This window comes from Motacilla alba, chromosome 2 (assembly GCF_015832195.1).
Source record: "Motacilla alba alba isolate MOTALB_02 chromosome 2, Motacilla_alba_V1.0_pri, whole genome shotgun sequence".
NCBI classification, from domain to species: domain Eukaryota; kingdom Metazoa; phylum Chordata; class Aves; order Passeriformes; family Motacillidae; genus Motacilla; species Motacilla alba.
The window spans coordinates 29,301,091-29,307,090 of NC_052017.1; positions in this window are offsets into that span (position 1 = coordinate 29,301,091).

Sequence of the window (6,000 nt, forward strand, 5' to 3'; positions counted from 1 at the left end):
TTTCCTACTTTATACTTCAGACTGGAAGCCATTCAACAGGTGCAGAATCTTGGACACATTTAAGAAAACAATTGAGGAAGTGCCATGAGAATTTCAGCTTGAATATGCAACTTTTGGTGGATTAATTTTGGTTATATATATTTTTTTTATTTATTAGACATAAGGTTTAGGGAGAAACCTTTTGAATCCCTATCCCATAGTCAGCTCTTTACTTATGCTTAAATTGCCCTGGATATGATGGCAAAATCAAAGTGCTTGGTCAGCCAGAATACTGTGTTAGTATGGTAGTGACTGAAAGACAGAAAATACACATTTAATTACTGGTTCAGATTATTAGGCATGTTTTATGTATGTCATTTATTTGTATGTAAAATAACTCATCTGAAAATGTATATGAAGAGCAGGATTTGGAGTGGAAGCCTCACCTAGAGATTTTCAAAGGATAAAAATGTGGCAATTTCACAACCAGCTATTGAAAGCAAAGGGAACTTGAAGGAATAGGAGCAAATCTTGCATAATGTGCCATAGACTGCCAGCAAGGGAGAGCACAGGTGGCATGGAAACAATGTTTTGGTTTTCATTTGAGAGAGATTGTAAATAGAATGGAGGCATACAAACTTTGGCCTATCAACAAGAATTTTCAAAGATTTTTAGAAAAATAGTGAGAGGATGTTTATTCTGTGGCAGAGATGCAGGGAGCCCTTCCCAGTATTGGTATTGCCAGTCAGAGCATTCACCTCAGTGCTGACAGCAGCAGTTCAGGGAGGTGAATATAAGGCAATTGCTCCAATCAGTGCTCTCTCCCCAGTCTGTATGAATTACTATTAATAAAACATGAAATGCCTTCAAGAATAGTATAGCCAAGAGCCTAGTGTCAAGTTGAAGCTTGCTCATTCTCATAAAAGGAGCTGATTTAGAAGAAATGGCATTTTCTAGCAGGAGCACTTTATAGAGGACCTCTCAGCCAGCTTTGTTTTAAACACAACACGGTCTGTGAAAATGGAAGAAGAAATGATCTTATCAGAAGAATCAAAATGTCTCTTTCCAAGAACAAACTTAATGGGTGTAATTCAACCAATATCAGCACATTTCAGATTAGATCTGCAGAACTGAACAGTTTCATTCTATAAAAAACTAACAATAGACAGAAAAAAATCCCTTTGCTTTCCATCAGCTTTTATATTGATGTTTTTCTTTCAGCATATCTCTTTATCTTTGTCCCTCGGTTTCTCTGTTCCTTGTTTTACTCTTTTCTGTCTACAGTGGCTGTCTGCAGAATGATCTTTTTTTTAATGAGAACTTTGCTACTCCATTTATGCAGTGCTTAACTCAGTAGCCCAGATTTCATCACTAGCAACAAATAAGAAATATATATGTATGTCTTGGCAATGCTCTATCTGGCTAGACACTGTAAGGATGGAACTTGGTTGTATACATATGCTGCTTCTTGGCCTTAACTTGTAGTTCACCATTAGTTCTATTCTCTGCCAAAGCTCTACCTCCTCTTCTATCTTCTAAGACTTCTTAGTTATCATCACAGTAAATGCTGATGACTTTGTGATTAAAATCTGACAAAGACTTGTGAAGACATGTTGATTTTATCTATGTCAGGAAAAGCAACAGGGGGCACCAAGTCATGAGAAACGAGGACCCATTAAGGACAGAATCCACACAGCTGGCCTGAGCTTGATCATTCTCAGAGATCAAAAGTAAATAAGAACAGGCCCAGATGGTTGAATCAAGAGAGGAGTGGCACCATGGGTTGAAGCAGTCTTGGTGGAGATGGTTTATAATAGCTGCTCAGAAAAAAAGACAAAATTTCAACTTCTGCTTGGTATAAATCAGACAAAAATGCTGTCAGAAAAGATCTGGAATCCTACAACTTGCTTTGATTCTCGTTTTCTTTTGTCATGTGAATACTTCTTAGATGTCAAGTATAATTTCATTTCCCCCTAGGAGGCAGATTCTGTTTTATCAAAACCAGCTAACCTTTTCTGTAATTTTTGCACAACACAAAAAGTCATACAATGATGGCAGCTGAACCAGTTTTGCAGAGTTGGAGAAGCTATACAGAAGTAAACCATCACATTTCGTTTTTATTATACAATCCTCTGTTAGCTTTACTCATGAATTTCAGTCCCAGAAGTGCCAAATCCTAACCTCATCTAGAACCATATTATTCACATAACATCAATAACAATAGCCTAACTTTAAAGCCCTGCTCATTTTGTCAGAAAACCAGTTTCTAGACTTATGATTTACATAGTTACCTTATTTCAATGCCTTATTTCAGTGCCTTCCTGTGCCACTAGATTTGTGTCTCAAGTTGCACTTCAAAGAAGAAACATAACGTAAGAATGACTCTCTATCTTCCACTGTCTCTGAAAACTTTAAAAGACTGTGAAGAAAGTATAAGACACTTTTCACAGGCAATTACAAAATATGTGTTTAACAAGTTGGGATTTGCCTGCTCTGTGTAGTAAAACTTGGTAATGTGCTAAAAATGTGTGGGACTGTGCCTCTTTTTTCAGCCTCTGTGTATGTTTGGGGGTGCTAATGCTAGGATGGAGAAGCTTCCTCCCCCTTCTTGTCTTTACAGTTCTCCAGGGATATGGAGCTGCTGAGAGGCCTGAACTGTATGGAACAAATGCATTACTCATTATAGATCTGGCAGGGAATATGCTGGAGAATCCCAGGTTTTGGCCATAGAGTTGCAAGTGACACCCAGATACTCACTTGAGTAGTTATTAATTTTTTTTAGTTTATTCTTCGATGAGAAACTATTTGTGTCAAAAGTATCCGAGACATGAATAAACCCACTTTTTCCTACATGCTGGCAATTTGTGTCTGATCCTAATGGCACAAAAATACACAAGCGTTATCTCCATTCCGTCATATCCATGTGGAGACACCAGTCACTCTGCTGGTCTTAATGCTTACCTAGTACTGAAAGCTGTGAGGCTTGTGACACCAGCACTTCAAGCTCCTCAAGCTCCTCAAGTCCTCTCCTTCTCTGCTTACAGGCCCTCATGGCAATCTCTGAGCTCTAAATATACTCCTCAGAGGCCTAAACAGTGCTTGTTCTTCTCCTTTCCACTTTGTCAGTTGAAGAGAGAAACGTGAACCAACCTACTGCTTCCAGTTCCCTGCCCAATACTTGATGTATTGAGGATGGAAAATTTGTTTTATGAAAGGCCATTGAGTTTCAACTTTTATTTTTGGTTACAGATTGGAACAGATGCTCCAAAATTTGAAATTCCTCATGTGGTGGAGGCAAGGGAGGCCAGTAAATAAGTAAAAGACAGTCTCCATTACGATGTGCAATATGGGTAATTACCTCCTACTTAGGCAGAAAGTCAAACATTTCATCTTGGAACTACAGAGCATTCATGTTGACATTTTTCAGGACCCATTTCTGTTTTAGTGAAAGAAATTATAGTTGGAGTGGTCATGATAACAGGAAGCAGCTCTCTTTTACCAAATGGCTCCTTCAAAGCTTTTTTAATGAGCTCTGGTTATGTCACTTGGTAGTCTTGTTTTTGCCCTAGGCAGGAGGGAATAAACTGTGGCTCAATCTAACACAACAATGAAAGGGTACAAAATGCTCATAAAGCTGCTTCATAAAGAGCCATTACAGCAGTAACAGAAAAGAGAGTAAACCCTCTGCTCTTCACCCAAATAAGTGAATAGGCCTCCCTATTTTGAGAAAAAAAGAGGCAGACACCTGGTTCTGTACTCTCTTTGAAGTGCCATAATTAGAAATGATCTGAAACAAGAAAATAAGTGTTCTGAATCTAGTAAAAAGTCACATCAGCTTCTTTCTGTGGAAACCAGAAATACTTCATAGGTTTTTCTGGAAGGAACACCAACCATTGTTCAAAGGCTCTTCCTAGTCCAAATCAAGGCTTTTTGATATTTTTATCATTAATTTTTAGAGCTCCAATAAAAACATGAAAGATGCTTATTTTCAGGATGAACTAGGATGACTCCTAGAGGGTTTAATTTGTGGTAACTTATGATGCAAACTCATGCTTGAAGCAGTGTTTATAAATATCCCACTTAATGTAAAAAAAAGTTATGAGTGATGATAGAAATCTGTCTGCAAAAAAAAAAAAAAAGCTATCTGCCAGCAAGTACAGATTCTCTGTACTACTGCAATGTGTGTCCAGCTGTGTTAAAAATCTATATATCAAAGATAATTAAAGTATTATAAATTACCACTCAAAATTGTTTTCTCCAGAGGTAGCCTGCTGAGTCAACTGCTACTGAAGCTCCTTTAAACTTGTTTCTTAAAGGCACTGATTTTATCTCCTAATAAAAGGACAAAGCCAATACCTAGAATGAAAATATCATCAAAAGAGCACTTGCAGCTGATCCGTAAACTGTCTAATATAACTTCAATAGGTAAGTTTTAACTTTCCCACACATTCACAAGTCTGCCGACTATAGTGTAGAGCTATAATATCCTACTAGGAGTATGCCTCCACAAGAATTTAATTATATTCTGGTTTATTTACTTCTGACTTCCCCACACATATATAAATGTATGTACATATCTATACATATGGAATGAAAGAGGAGTTAGCACTAACTGAAACATATCTGCAATATCTGTCAGCAACAGTAACAAGAGTTAACGACAACTGAATACCAAAAAGGGATGAAACATTTTCTCATTCTGGCAAGCAGCACTTTTCCAGGATATTTGATAAGCAATATTATGCACTATAAACCACAGTCAAAGAGAAACAATCAGTTTGATGACATATACCACATCTGGATCATAGGCAACTTGACAGTGTTTTTGCCTTGAGCCATAGCCATGTCAGCTTTAATGTGACATTTAGCATATTTAACCATGAACATATGACACGTCTTTAGAAGTCCTTATTGTCTAAATAGCTTATTTTTACATGCATAATTGTCAACAACAGTAAATAAAGTTCAGTGTGAAGTGACATTTCATAAGACCTTATCAGTTTTGTCCTGTGGCATTAGTCTAGCCCATGCTACAGAACATGAGCCATATCCTACATGATATTTCTGAAGTCCTGCACATTGACATTTTCTTTAATATTCAGTGCTAACTGTAACAAGGAGTGTGAACTTTCCCTAAAATTTCTGTCCTTTCTTTTCCTTTGTATTTTCCAGTCCTTTGGACAGCAACTTACTGTGTAAAATCCCTGTGACTGCCATAATTTAGGGCCAGGAGCAGGGGGTCATGGCTTGGAAAAAATCAGTAACACAGTTTGACATAAACCACTTTTTAAGTGGATTAATTCATTACATTTAGGAACTCAAATGGGTTCTCTGAAGAGATTAGAAAATGCTATTTTTTTTAGAAAATGCTATTTTTTTTAGTTTGTAGTGACATTGGTTCTAAACTTAAAACATAGTATGAAGCTTCTGAGGTATTAAACCTCAAACTGTGCTGATAAAAGATGTAATTGCCATGTATTTGGTTTTAGCATGTTGATATTCCTGTTTATCAGTTCAGGATGTACTACTCCATTGAAAATCATACTTTTCATATAATTCTCTTGCTAAATAATAGTATGAGAGCACCAAATCCAGACTCTGGGAAAATTTAGAATTTGATTCTAAGAAAAAAATTAAAAGAAATCTCTTTCTTTCTTCAGTGTTTATCTTGGTAGGATTCTGGTATCAATGTTCAGTCTTGGAACATCTAAAGGATATGGGTGATTTCTCCCAGTTCTGTGACTAAAACTGCTATGAGATTTTATAAAAACTTAATTTTGCCAAGTCTATTTGTATGTACAGACCTCATAGGAAAACATTTCCCATCCTTACATCTGGAGTGTTATAGAAAACAAAAATAAGGTATTATTGTTCACTCACACACATATATATCTGAAAATTTACATATATATATTTAATATATTTGTGTATGTATATAGGTACATGCATACACATATCTAAGATCAGAAACCATTATTTATTTCCGACTGTATGAGCCAAAATTCAGCCAAGTTAACATTC